Here is a 15,094-nt window from a genome sequence, read left to right as displayed (position 1 = left end):
GAAGACGTTACAAAAAAACATTATTTTCATCAGAAAGCGGAGCTGCACCATTTTTTTTTCTCAAGAACACCCAAAACCAATATGAATACTTTAAATCTGTAACAAAGACCATACCGGAGCGATACGAAACATAAAGTCTGAACATGTTCTGAAAGACTAGATAGCTTAACTATTATATACAGCATTTTAAAACAAAAGCAAAAGAACACACCTCACGCCGAGAAAGCATATATTTTAAGAAACTATTCCTTTAGGAGGCCCCCCCCCCCAGCGGCACCCCTAATCACGCCATCACGCAAAAAAATTTTCTCCATCACGCATCACGAAAATCGCTAAAATTTGTCATCACGCAAAAAATAGCGAAAAATAGCCCAAATCACGCATCACGCCTCAAATTTTTGCCCTATCACGCATCACGCCAAAGTCTTGATCACGCCATCACGCCAAATAAAATCTCTAATCACACCATCACGCAAGAAAAAAGTCCCGATCACGCCATCACGCAAACCGCTGGGGGGGCCTCCTTTAGTTTTGCTTTGCCAGTATGAGAGGCGTGCTCCTGTCCATATCATATAAAATGATACGTTTCAATCTTGAATGCATTAAGGCGTGGACCTATTTTCAAAAGTATTCTTTTTTTTTACTATGTTTGTTTACCAAAATGCACATTTTAATTTTTTTTGCGAGGACTGATTCTCGCGAAAATGCCAAAAATGCGGAATACCTTATTGGGGAAAAAATGTCGGACTTTTATCTAGTCGGGTTTTTTTTCTCGTCGGGGAAAAACTTCATCACCTAGAGGCATTTTTGTCACTTTCCCCAGACCGAAATTTCAAATTCGTCACTTTTTCCCGACCAAATTATACCAATTTGACCAATAGTTTTGTTACAACATTGAATTACTGCTACAAACATCTACTTTTTCTTGCTGCCTAAAATGCCCAGAAATGAGGGACATCTTCATAAAAACTTTGTTAATATTTTTGATTTTTCAAAGACTTGACCGACGACCGACGAGATTGTGTTACTATTTTTTTTTTATCAAACCATCGTAGTTTTTAACTTAGCTTGTTGTGTTTATTAAACAAAAGAACTCGTTTGAATTGAAAATAAAGTCATTTTATTTGTTCTGTTAAGAAACATCCCTGGAAACGTTTACAATGGAAAACTACGATAGAAATTATATTTTCTGTTGAAATATAAAAATCGCGGGAAAATCTTGGTCGGGGATTAAAAAATCGGGTAAAAGTTTTGGTCGGGTGATAAAATATCGGGGAAAAATTCGTCAGGGGAAAATTTCGTCCCTTTCTCAAAATTCTCGTCACTTTCCCCCCACATTTTTTCCCCTGATAAGGTAGTAATGCCTTTAAAGACTGCGTCTTTTTATTTGTCCGTACATGGATTTAAGGGCTCTGACCATAGTCCAAAAATTGATTTTGGTATTTAAACATAAAAGTTATGTTTTAGGTTCCTTAACACTTTTAACAATGAATTGCCTTTAAAAATTTGCTTTTGCTTTTTAATCAAATCCCTTAAGAGTACCTTATCGGCCTTTTTTACACCGGCCGTTATTAGCGTTAGTTTAGGGCTCGTGGCTTAATAAGGGCCGGCGTTAAAAAGGCAGGCGTAAAAAAGATCAAGATTTTGCAATTTTAACCTAAAAACGGTGTTAATTTTTTATCATTATTTCTCAATTTAAAGGATTTTAGGTATGACTCAATATTTAATACTTCAGTGAAGTATTTGATATATTTAAAAATCAGTGATTTTCGATGGAATTTTCAACAGTTTACTACTGAAAAAATGACATTTTAATGTAAATTTTTGTCATTATTTAACTACTCGGGTAAGTTATGGCATGTCTGAAAAACTGAAAATTACCATAATTTTTAGATCGCATTAGTCGACAAAAAATGACCAAACAAATGACTGAACATGAAGGGTACTATGATGAAGTTTCTAGCCTGATGTGTAACCTGATTGTTTTTTCGCTAATTTTCGCAAAAAACCGTAAAAACTGATTATGACGTCATAATCGATGACGTCATACAAACTAAAAATTGAATTTCTCAATAATGTTTTATCCAATTGTCTTCAAACTTTCACCAAAGATGTATCTCGCTAAAGTCGATCATTTGAAAAAAGAAATTTTTCGAAATTTTCATGACGTCAGCAGAAATTAGGAAAAAAAGAAAAATCCTATTTTTTGCTGACGTAATCACGATTAGATAAATGACCTTTGAGAAATTCAATTTTTAGTTTTTATGACGTCATTGATTATGACGTCATAATCAGTTTTTGCGGTTTTTCGCAAAAAATCGGCGAAAAAACAATCTGTGATGTGATTGTGCTTATAAACGCAATCAATGCCGTATATAATTGGTCTTGAGTTAATTACTTTCACGCGTTACTTTTATGACGCAATTTTTTAGGCGTTTCAAATTTTGATTTTTTAAAACGAGATTCATTCTTATGAGAGCTTTTGAGGAGAAATATTGAGATGTTGTGTTGACATCTTTTTTCAACTTTTGAATTTTGAGAATTTAAAGTTTGAGTTTCTCATGGAATCAAAGATAAATGGAATTTTTACTTTGTGGCTTGGTTTGTTGACTAGCATTCACATTACTTACATTTAAATGTGGATTTATGGAGCATTTTTACATCGCATTATAGTTTCGCATGCTGGTAAGATAGTATTTTTTTATCTTATTTCTGATATATATTTTTGGCACATTTTGCCCCAGACATTTTGTCATTCAATTTCTAAGGTTTTTCCTAGCAATTTTTCCTAGACATTTCTAGCCGTTTTGGATTTCTGACTTTCTAGCTTTTCTAGAAGCCTTTTCCAGGCATTTTGATATATTTCTAGACTTTTCTTGAGATTTTCTAGCCTTCAGTTTTGTCATTTTTTCCTAATTTTTTCAAATTTTATAACTAAATTTTGCTTTCAATTTTTAGTTGAAACATTCGTTATCAACACGAAACTCCTATCGGCTCCATTATAAGTCCCGCCACACAATCAGGTTAGAAACTACATCATAGTACCATTACCATTCATGTTCATTCATTTGTTTGGTCGTTTTCGGACTAATGCAATCTAAAAATTATGGTAATTCTAAGACATGCCATAACTTACCCGAGTAATTTGAAGCATATAAGTAGCCATTCTTACCAATTTTGGCGTTATAATCGGCCCTAATTGGCGTAAGCCCAAAATTAGGCTGTGGGGTAAAAGGGGCCGGCGTTAAATTAGGGCTGGCGTAAAAAAGACCGTTAAGGTAAGTAGTCGCAGTCGAACCCCACAGATTATCCTAAAGCCCCAACTTAGTAACTTAGATTTATTAAAGCCTTTATATTAAGCAATATCTGATGCAAAACAAAATTTAACCATATTCCTGCTAAAAATTTTCCTTATTTCATAGACATGTTCACAGATGATAGTCTAAAAGCTTGTTAAAAGATTGCATGCAAATGATAACCATTTTAACACAAAAATAAATGTATTTTATTCAACTAATATTGGTTTTTACTTTCATTAAGGAAATAAAATCTTAGATTTACAAGTTGATATTATTCTAAGACTCATCTGAGTAAGAAAGTGCCAAAATATCTTGAGACTGTCTACTAAGGGACTAATATGTACTAGTTATCGCATGACTTCGAGTGCAATACGAGAAATATTTTACGAGTTCCGAGATTTTTCCGTAATATTTTTCCGAGCCTTTAGGCGAGGAAAAATATCGGTAAAATCTCGGAACGAGTAAAATATTGAGTATTGCACGAGAAGTCATGTGATAACTAATTTATTGTCGACTCAAACAAATTGTCCTCTTTTTGTTTTAAAAATTACTTCCGCCTTCTTCTGCTTCTGTGTAGATTCGAATGTTTTTATTCGAAAATCTAATTCGAACGTTAGATTCGAACAAAAACATTCGATAACTTCCCGCTGAAAATATTCACACAAAAACAAAATAGAGAAACATTTTTTGATCATTTTCGATCCAGAAGTTTTGTTTTGAAGAGTTGCAGATTTTCAGAAATGTATTTGAAAGTTTCTAGATTGATAATTCAAAATGCAGATGACGTACAGTATTGTTTCGATAGAAAAACCCTCCATCATTGGATTAATCAGATTGATAACATTCAGTCTTTTTTATGTTTTTGTTTCGATGACATGGCCATGGGAAAGAATAGCAGAGGAAAGGAAGTCCCACGATGGAAATGTATGCTTGTAATAATGGTTAAAGAACAACATTTTTTCAACAGCAAAACAATTTGGATGCTTTCTTGATTATCGTCAAGCTCTAAATGTTTCGAATTTTAGAAGAAAGATGTACTGTAATGATTGTTTATAGTTGAAAAGTCAATGACGTACGTTGTTGTGGAGAACGAGAATTAGGAGAGAACTTTTATAAAAATCACTCGTCATTTGGTTTAATACAAGACATTACACTTTCCTTGTTATGTTATGAGAAATTTTATTGACAAATATTGAAGAATCTCAAGTTTTTTTGTGTGCATTGATAAAAAACTGTTTGGTTATCACACGGACAAATTTGCCAAAAGTTGAAAATATTTGGGTCGTGTCAAGTAGTTTTATAATTAATTCTTTGTTCATCAGATTTGATTTTAGTGTCTTTTATGGAAGTACTCCAAAGTAAAAGTTATAAATCTGAACATATTTTTGTTGCGTTTTTCCCTTTGATTCCCAGCCAAGTCCTGTTTTGTTTTGATTTTTCTCCCGCCGCTTACCCAGTCCCCCAAAGTCAACGCGGTCATATTTCCAGACTAAAGAAATATGAAATATCGCAAATATCTCGATGCTCTCGACCAATCAAAACGCTGATATTTTTTTGGGTCGGCAATAAGGAAATATGGCAATATGAATTTGGGAGATATCGAAATATGTTGTACACATTAGTTTCATATGAAAAACTTCCTTGTCATCAATATTTTAAACCACCATATTATATCATCCACAAATAAAAAGTTACTTAAAAATGGATCTCCTTCTTTACAGATTTAGATTTCCAGTGCATAACATCTGTTACATTAGTATTCATGTGATAATATACCAAATTGTCAACCTTGAAATTTTCCCATATTTAGTTACAGTATTGCTAAATATTTGCAACACTTTCCAGCAAACTTTTTTGTGAAATTTGTGTCTTGATAAACTAAACTCCATGACATTTGTATCATTGATCATTAAATCACATCTTGGAACAATAGAGTTCCTTGGTTCAATTATTGCAAGAATGTTTATCTTTGTTCATATTCTCATTATGTGCAACATTATCATTACATCATTGCCAGCAAGTTACATTGTATTGTCAGCTTTAGAGGTCGTCAAACTTTGTTGAATTTGTAATCCTGGCACCTGAATGTGAAAGGAAAGAAAAATTCAAAATTTCATAATGGGAAATATTCTCTTTACAGTAATCAATGCAAAATGTGTGGTCATTCGCTGAAATCTCCCCCAAAAAAAGACTTTAACAGGGTGAGACTCTGCTTGATGGTTTGAGCTATGTTTGCCATGCATATAAACTGAGCCATTAAAGAAGTTTATGGGAACATACAATAAGGTTCACGGGGAACATACAATAAGGTTCACAGGGAACGTACAATAAGGTACAAGGGGAACGTACAATAAGGTACAAGGGGAACGTACAATAAGGTACAAGGGGAACGTACAATAAGGTACACGAGGAATGTACAATAAGGTACACTGGTAACGTACAATAAGGTTCACGGGGAACATACAATAAGGTTCACGGGGAACATACAATAAGGTATACTGGGAACGTACAATAAGGTACACTGGGAACGTACAATAAGGTACGCTGGGAACATACAATAAGGTAGACGGGAACATAAAATAAGGTTCACGGGGAACGTACAATAAGGTACAAGGGGAACGTACAATAAGGTACACAGGGAGCCTACAGGGAACGTACAATAAGGTATATACACGGGGAACATACAATAAGGTACTGGGGAACGTACAATAAGGTACATGGGGTACGTACAATAATGTATACGGGGAACGGCACAATAACGGCACAACGTACAATAAGGTACACGGGGAGCGTACAAAAAGGTACCCAGGAACACACAAAAAGGACCAACGGAGAGCGTACAAAAGGTACCCTGAAAGCATTCAAAAAGGACCATGGGTAGTGTACAAAAAGGACCACACAAAACGTACCAAAGGATCCCAGAGAGCGCACACAAAAGATACAAGGGAGGGGAGCATACAAAAAGGTAAACAGGGAGTAAAAGCATCTATTATGATCTAGTTTTCTTTTTAGCATCTGGCATCAAGGCTCAAAATGGGGCACTGAGAAGAGTGCAAGCTTTTCCAAGTTTTGACCATTAATATCTAGACAATATATACATGATGGAAATCAGAAAGAAATTTATGCTCACCTTCTTCTCAAGTCAAGATAGGAATGGATTGGATTTCCATGTGTTTCAGCTTCTTTCTCTACCCTTCTTCTTCTCCTTATGGGAAAAATAAATTCAGCACACACGAGAGAAACTCAGGCAGTCCTCTGAGCTTTACACACAATCATTTGTTTTATGAAAAACTGGTCCCTGCCATATTTTGATAGAAGGATACTATTTTTTCCCCACTAAATCTTCGCGACGATTTTTAGTCACGTGACTGAAGAGCCTAGTCATAATGTGCAGCACGAATAAAGAAAACATTAACATCGAAAATGGACGAAGAAGAGAAAGAAACGGAAAAAGGCCGTTTTAACAAATATTCCCCTATAGTAGGGAAATATTTAACAAAAGAAAGAAGCCGTTGTAATGCAACAAAATAAATGTTTGATGGAAAGTGCCGCGCAAACCATTCAACAAGAAAGTTCAAATGTTTCTGGTTTGCAGAACCATGTTTGATGGTTTACTCCCAGCTTTAGAAGCTGAAAGTTCTTTACTTGGTTGGAAAAAGTTGTTAAGCTGGGAGCAAACCATCAAACATGGTTCTTCAAACATTTGAACTTTCTTGTTGAATGGTTTGCGCGGCATTTTCCAACATTGTCTGAAACATTTATTTTGTTGCATTACAACGGCTTCTTTCTCAAATCATGCGTTCGAAATCATATTCAATGTTCGATTAGCAATGCAATGTCTTCCTTCTAGGGAAACCCCGAGTTGAATGTTTGAAAAAATTATGAACTTGTTCAAACATGGTTTCAAACATATTTTTTGATCTTTTTGTTGAAAAGATACGATTTTTGACTCCGCAAACCGTCAAACATCGATTTCAAACATTAAACGTCACGATGTGTTTGAAGAACAATGTTTGACGGTTTGCTCCCAGCTTTAGGTGCATACCTGGAGGAAAGAATACCTATTATATAACGAAAGACTATTGTTTTAAACAATAAAAAGCCCAGTTCCCGCAAAAAATTATATCCTTAAGGTAAGTAATCGACATTAAAAATCAATCGAATCAAACCCAAATTATACCCGAATCCCCCTGAATAGGGCTGAACTCTGTATTTTACAAATGCTGAAATCTCATTAGATAAAAAAGTGACGTCACTGGGCAATTACATCGCAGTAATTTAAAAACTCACTACGTCTAAAATGAAATACATATTGAATTGACACGGATGATATGAAACATGACCCATCTTAACTTTTAGTTTTTAGTTTTTATTGAATATTTATACAGGATTACGCAAACAGTTACAAGTATCTGATATTACCTTTGGTCCTGTTATAAATCTAAAATAATAAATAAATTATAAGTTAAATAAAAGGCATGCTGGCATAGTTTACGAACGTATTGAATTTGGCTATGAAAAAGCACTTGAAAATTAATTATTTGAATGAGGAGTTAAATTCGCTATGAAAGTAGAAATTACGATGTTAGATCTCGTTTTGATTGAGAGGTGTACGTACTTTCCAATGTTGGAAAGGCATGAGTAAATGATAGTAAGGAAAAACACGAGGCATAACACAGTATGAAAAATAACTGAGGCAAAACATAAATAGAACTAATAGAGAATATATTAAACTAAATATGAAAGGTTATACCCGCAGAAAAACCACGCTGTGATCGATAGATACTTCAAAAGGTTATCTTAAAATTAATGTAAACAAGACTAAGAGTATACATGTATGTGAAGTCTATTAATACAGTATGTCGAGACTGAGAATATTAATACTGAAAAGTGTGTCGCAATGTGTAAACTCTGAAAAGGAGAAAGTACCCAAAAACAGTGAAATTATCATATTCAAAATGTTTAAAAAAAAAAAAAATAAATAAATAAATAAATAAAATAAGACGGAAATAAATATTAGATAAAATATCCTAAACGCTCTCTTTACTATCTCTGGTAAAAGATCATTAGTAGGTTTGTGGTGTGTAAACAAATTGATACAGAATATTAGGGATATAGTTAAATGTAGCACGAGAGTGAAAACCAAAGCCTCACTAGATCCAAAAATAAATTATCCAGAAAAGAGATAGTGTAGTGGCAAGTTAAAGGCTAAGCAGAGGCACTATACTTAAATAAAATTGAAAGTATGAGACTTTATTTTGTTTTTAAAAATATTAAAGTCATTTACGGTTCTCATTCCACTGGTAGCGTATTGTACAACCTTCCTCCCTAAAAGAATCCACGTCGGGCAACTTCTAAACGAATTTTGGGCAGACGAATAAAAGCATTTTGGTTTCGTGTATTGACACCGTGGTTATTTTGTTCGAAATGATTAGCCGCAACACACTGCTTTACCCAGCATACATTTTCTTCACAAGGCAACATGCTTGACGCTTCATGACAATTCGATGTCGGCTCGATAATATGGCGATCTATTTGCCGTTTGTTAATGATCCTTCTAGCCCTGCGATCGATACTGTCAAGGCGGTCGATGCTAGATCTGTTGAGGTTTAGGTTGGTGGATGACCCGTAAAGGATGATGTTTGTACCATAGCACGAAATATTTGGTAGGCTGCGAATGAAGTTACGTTCGATCGAATTAAAGTCAGTAGCTTTAAACGGAAGTTGATATCTTAATTGTTTTTTCAAAATGTTCGGATAGTCGAAGCTCTGGGTCGATCAAAATTCCCAGATATTTGTAGCTGGTAGCGTTGTTAATGGGTGTTTCACCGTAGAGTAAATTCAGTTTGGGAGAATCGTGCAATTTCTTAGCGGTGGAAAACAACATCCCCTCAGTCTTTCCTTTTTTCAGGTTAACGATAAGTTCGTTCTCGGTCATGAAGCGTTGGACGTTGTTGAGTTCGGCGTTTAGGATGTCGTTGACTTCTTTGGAGCTTTTCGCCGCAGTGTAGATGACTGTGTCGTCTGCAAACATGATCGTTTTGCAATTCTCAAGACAGTCAGGAAAGTCATTGAAAAATATAAGAAATAAAAGTGGGCCAAGAATGCTTCCCTGGGGGACGCCACAGGTGACAGGTGACTTATTTTACATTATGATCTAATACCCAGATTATTTTACCAATTTTGGTTTTTAAGACAACGTCACTTTTTCTTTATAATATACTCATATAACATGTAATGCATAATTTGCAGACGGAACACGGATCAATTGACTTGCATGATTTTAACTATATTACTAATTACAACTCATTCATATTACTCAATTTTGTAATGTTTATGTCATAGCTTTCTTTGTTAAAGTCGTAGATTAACATTTAAAATTATGTACCTAATGAAGCATAAAAGAAATAGATATAGACTATACAGTGCTTTATGATGACTCATTGGTTAGAAATTGTGTAATATCCTCTTCTGTTGAAATAACTAATACACCTTTTCGACTGTAGTCACGCAGTCAGGCGCGTGCCATTTCATCTTCTAGTTATCCCCCTAAACTCGATCCAATATTTTTTGACACCTTTTTCTATTGTCTATAGGTGCGAAAAAAAGACTGGGACGGTTTTAAGATGGTAAAACAGACAAAAAAAGGCCGTGTGGCAATTGACAAAAGGTTGAAGATTCATCTCTAGCCCCATCAGAGCTCTCTTTCCCAGGGCTTCCGGACATTCTTTCTTTCCCCCTCATTGTAGTGTCATTTTTCTAACACTAGATGAGATCACATGTAGTGTGTAGAGGTTTCAGAACCCATCCATTAAATCGATCCACTCCTTATTCGCCAAATACAATGGTATTTTGCAACACCTTGTCAAAGTTAAACCTTAATATATATTCCCAAGATTTTTGATCCGCTTTCTCTTAGGTGCCAAATAAACGGGGGGGGGTGGAAAATTTTCGAGATTTTAATAAACGAGGGGGACCTAATTGCCGGGGGATGGAAATTGTGCTGCTGAAAACCCAAAATAAGGTAAATATAGGCTAAAATAAAGCTATTTAGAGCAAAATAGGGGGCCTTCTATTTGACAACTGAAAATATTCTTAAAAATTAATAAACGGGGGGGGTCCTAATAAGGTCCGGGGGGTCGGAAAATTTTCGAAAAATTAACAAGCGGGGGGGGGCGTTTATTTGGCACCTAAAAAAGATTACGAATTAAATTTTAGAGACATACAGAAAACTTTCAATAAGTTTCTTGTAATAAGTTGAAATTTTAGGCCTGGTTTAGATTTGTTTGCTTTTTTAGAAATTTTTTAGAAAAGCGTATCAGTGTATCAAAATTTAAAAGTAGCTACATTTGATCGATGTTTAGGCCGGTTGCTTCAAGTGAAGTTTTACGAACCGTTAGGATTTGATATAAATTCCAAATACATTACCCGGGGGTGAGCACTATATTAATAAACAACCACTCATTTCGACCGTTACAGTGCACTCTGGGAAGCTTGGGAAAAGAACCCTTGAGGGCCGCACGTACGGTAGATCATTTGCTTTGAGTCCAGTGCCCCCTCCTGGGTACATTACTTACATATTGAGTTTGACTTTACCTTTCCAACGTACATGTACTTTAGGCTTACAAACTTTCGCGAAAACAGAAAGTTTCGTAACTTTCGCGAATTTTGGCCTTTTTTGCGAAAGTAAATGTCTTTAAAAATTCTAGGTAGGGCCATTCGCGAAAGTTTATGCTCGCGAAAAATCCTTGACAAAACAGAAAATCTGTAAAACTTCAAAATTTGAATAAAATGTAACTTTTATGGCACTTCTTGGCCTGCTAAAAGACTAATAAGTCAAAAGGCAAATATTTCAAGCCAATCCAAGAAGTATTTGTCCCTCTAAGCCATTTTTTCATGTGAAAATTTTCAATTTTACGTCTTGATTCGCGAAAGTTTATGCTCGCGAAAAATATTTTTCCGTTAAATTCGCGAAAGTGAATGTCGCGAATTTAGCAATTTTTCGTTCTATCGCGAAAGTTTCTGTTTGTACGCCTAAAGTATAATGAACCCCAATAACACACGTACAAAGTTCTATTTAAGTATTTCCTTCTTAAATGACGTAAATTTGACCAGAGATTTGGGAAAAGAGGATAAGAATTGCGCTATTCAGCTATAGAAATATAGGCTAGGGAACCTTTTGTTCTATTGAAATATCTGCGCCCGATCGATTGTTTTAGTTCTGAGCCAATCGGAGCGCTTGATTATTCTATGCGTACAAGACTAGAAGTACAAACAAAAAATGGCAGCCGTGGTTGATATCGAAAGTGATATAAAAATATTTCTAATATCGGGGATTTTGGTATTTTTTATAAGCAATTTTCATTTTGGACTTGGCGGATACAGTGTAGGTCGAGTCAAAAAGTTTCAGTTTTAGCCAAAATACTTTCCTCAAGGAATGCTCGAACCAATGTCACAGATTATATTGTAGAAATAGAAATAATTACTAGTGAAAAAGAATTTAAAATTCATTGCATTCAAGCACAAAACGAAGCTGGTAAAACTAATATAGTTTTTCATTACTTCTCGGGCTAAATTGTTTTGACAATCATATAAAAAGAGCTAGCTAGGTTGAATATTAAAACAATGAAGGAGAAGGGAAGGAAAGGAAAAAAAACAGGACGCTAAAACAATGGCAATTCATGATATCAATGACAGAATATCAAAAATATCATGAATTTTTTTGTAAGAACTTTTTGAAGTTTGCACAACAAAGCGAAAAATAATAGCAATATAATACAAAAAAGTAGCACACATTAAAAACAAAAATTATACAAAAATCTGGTCGCGTTGTAATACACGTTTTTTTTTTTTTAAGAAACACACTTTTAAGAAACATGAGGCTCAGAATGTCTAAAAACTAAGAAACATCTAAGAAACATGCTGAGGCTGAGAATGAGAAAATAACATTTTTTAATTCGGTTTTTTTAAGAACCTTCCAATCCAGCCTTTCATATGGCTGATTATGTCAAAAAGTTTAGAAACATGCAAGAAACATTTAAGGCTCAAAGGGCCGATTTCTTAAGAAACATTGAGGCTGCTTGGTAAAACTAGTTTCTTAAAAAAAAAAAAACGTGTAACAAAAAATAATAATAAACTGGTTAAATTTTTGGACTAATTTGATTCTTGTTATGTCAATTTTATTTGTCTTATTGCTTCCAAAAAGTTAAAAATAATTGCAAGAAAATTAATTACAATAAAAAAACTTTGACTTGATCCTTCCTCACTAAAAGCACCTTGGAAATAAACATATATTGTGAAACAGTATATGAAAAATCGGTCACTCTTGGATTTAGGGGGGGCTCACTAATTCCAATAGAGGTGTGATTCTAAGATAAAAAGCAATTTAAAAAGCAATTTACCCTTTCAAATAAAATTTTAGAGAAAAAAAGTATGAATATAACCAGACTGTTCATCAATGCTCAAGAAAAGAGTATTTCATAAGATGAATAATTATATAATGTGATGTATGAAAATAGTCCAGTGTCCACTTCCAATTCCAAACTGGAATTTCTATTTAAAGCATTTTTTATATCTATATGGTTGGTTCATATCAATTATCTTGTAATTGTAGTCTAGCCCCATTCTGGTGTCTTGTTTGGGACTATTTGCGTAATCAAGCTGGAAATCCTGGTGAAACAGGGATAAAAAGACCTTAATCCAACTGCAAACAAACCATGACATCAGATTCCATTGTTGTTTCCTTTGAGTTTTTTTAAACATGCTTTTCACGTCCATCTTATTAGCAGAATTTGTTGGTGTTTGCAAAGATATTGAACCTTGTACGTGAGAAATTCAGACAAATTTTAAGCCAATTCTCATTGTATATATACCAACCACGTGAAGGTACAAAATAATTCATGGATCAAGGTTACTTGGGCAGTATGATGGTAACTAACCTGAAAGTATATAATAATGAAAATGGGAATTAGGATTTTTGCAGCAAGCTCTCATGAACAAATACAGAACACAAACACAATCAAATCTTAATTCCACCGACCACAGACAAAAACCGGTGAAATAAATCTTAAAACTGGAAAATCTATTAACCGGTCAGAGCCAATCTATTAACCTGTCAGAGCCAATCTATTAACCGGTCAGAGCCAATCTATTAACCGGTCAGAGCCAATCTATTAACCTGTCAGAGCCAATGCATTAACCGGTCAGAGCCAATCTATTAACCGGTCAGAGCTAATCTACTAACCGGTCAGAGCCAATCTACTAACCGGTCAGAGCTAATCTACTAACCGGTCAGAGCCAAACCGGTCAGAGTCATAGTTTCATAAAATTACATAAGTATTAATATTAGAACTTTGGTTGCAATTTCTGTTACTACAAAAACTTGAAATTTCAACCCCCAAAAATGTTTTTTCCTCGTAGAGCTAAAAAGTCATCAGGATAATTTAGCGTACTTACCAAATCTAAAATCCATTGCCCATTGCCATCAAGCAAGTTTTTCTAGGATAACATTATTTTTCATCTAAACTGTAGGAAAAAAAACAACATTTTTAGTCGATTTTGCCCATCTGCCCATCTTCAATCAAAATGCTAAGAAAGTTTGAAGATTTGCCATGTAAAACTAAGCATAGGTTGTCATTTAATCAACCTTACTGCTACCCATAAAAATTATGTTTGCAACACAAAAAAAAAATTAATTTTATTCAACTTAACAAACAAAAAATACACTTTTTAATATAATTTTTCAGCTATCTTTGAAGGATGTGCCAAAAAGATCTAGAAGGTGCCAATAAAAACCATAGCTAGGCTAGTCACCTACAACCTTTTTCCAACCCAAACCACTTTATTTTGACTCTGAAAGACTTTCCAGTAAGGCAAACTAGCTAAAAATAAAAAGGTCCCATTTCACATCCAATTTTAGCATGCCTGCTTCCGCCATCTTTTTCTCAAAAAATAAAGCATGCAACAGCAGATTTTTTTGTCAGTGGAAACCCCAAAAGATCGTTATTAGCTTTTCAGTTGTTTATATCAGTAGGAAACCCCTCCAAAGGAGTAAATTCAGACAGTTTTTCTTGAACTGTTATAATACTGCACATAACGCCATTTTTTTCGCAGTACCTTCTTGGCCAAGTTGTTCCCTAGCCTAGCGACATCAGACGACGCCGAATTCAATGGTCAACAATGAGAAAACAGCGAGCGGCAGCGGCGATTCTTATCCTCTTTTCCCAAATCTCTGATTTGACAAATTTTCATAACTTCATTATAATAGTGGTATGACTTGTTTTCTATTCAATTTAGACTTGTCAGGACCATTGACTTCTAAGTCCAAAGGGCTAGGCTAGAGACTCCTGATGGGAAATGAAGCCACTTATTTCCAATCCAGAACGTCTGCGCGTTGTTTTTACACAAACGCCGGATAGAAAGTAAAGTCTATGGCTAGATTTAAAAAAAATGCAGTCCTTAAAAAACAAAGGAACCACTAGATATAATCCTACGTCATGAATGAGCGACCTTAGTACAGTGGTAGAGCATCCGGCTACGGTTCGCAAGGTTGTGGGTTCAACCCCCAGCCGGGTCATACCAAAGATTCCCAAAATGGTACTTGATGCCTCTCTGCTTGATGCTCAGCAATTAAGAGAAGGATCAAGAGTAAGTGGAGAAATCCAGGGAGAAAGAGTGGCGCCCTCCCCTACCTTCGGGTAGATAGCTATCGAAAGAGGAGCCTTCGGGTCGCCTCCGACTGCGGTCGCAGACTTACTTACTTACTTACGTCATGAATGCGGCGGGTTCTAGGCGCG

At 35.0% G+C, this 15,094-nt stretch overlaps 1 long non-coding RNA gene across 1 annotated transcript; it reads right to left on the bottom strand.

Moving 5' to 3' along the window:
* Positions 1–12,131: 12,131 nt before the first annotated feature.
* On the bottom strand, positions 12,132–13,819 carry LOC136817720 (uncharacterized). Its single transcript, XR_010848144.1, has 2 exons — positions 13,755–13,819; positions 12,132–13,237 (listed from the first exon to the last, which is right to left on the bottom strand). It is a non-coding gene; the product is annotated as an uncharacterized lncRNA (long non-coding RNA).
* Between the last annotated feature and the right edge of the window lie 1,275 nt (positions 13,820–15,094).

The sequence above is a fragment of the Clytia hemisphaerica genome, unplaced genomic scaffold (genome assembly GCF_902728285.1).
Source record: "Clytia hemisphaerica strain Z4C2 unplaced genomic scaffold, Clytia hemisphaerica genome assembly, whole genome shotgun sequence".
Lineage (NCBI taxonomy): Eukaryota > Metazoa > Cnidaria > Hydrozoa > Leptothecata > Clytiidae > Clytia > Clytia hemisphaerica.
The sequence above is the reverse complement of the archived record's forward strand: the minus strand, read 5'-3'. Positions and strand labels throughout refer to the sequence as shown.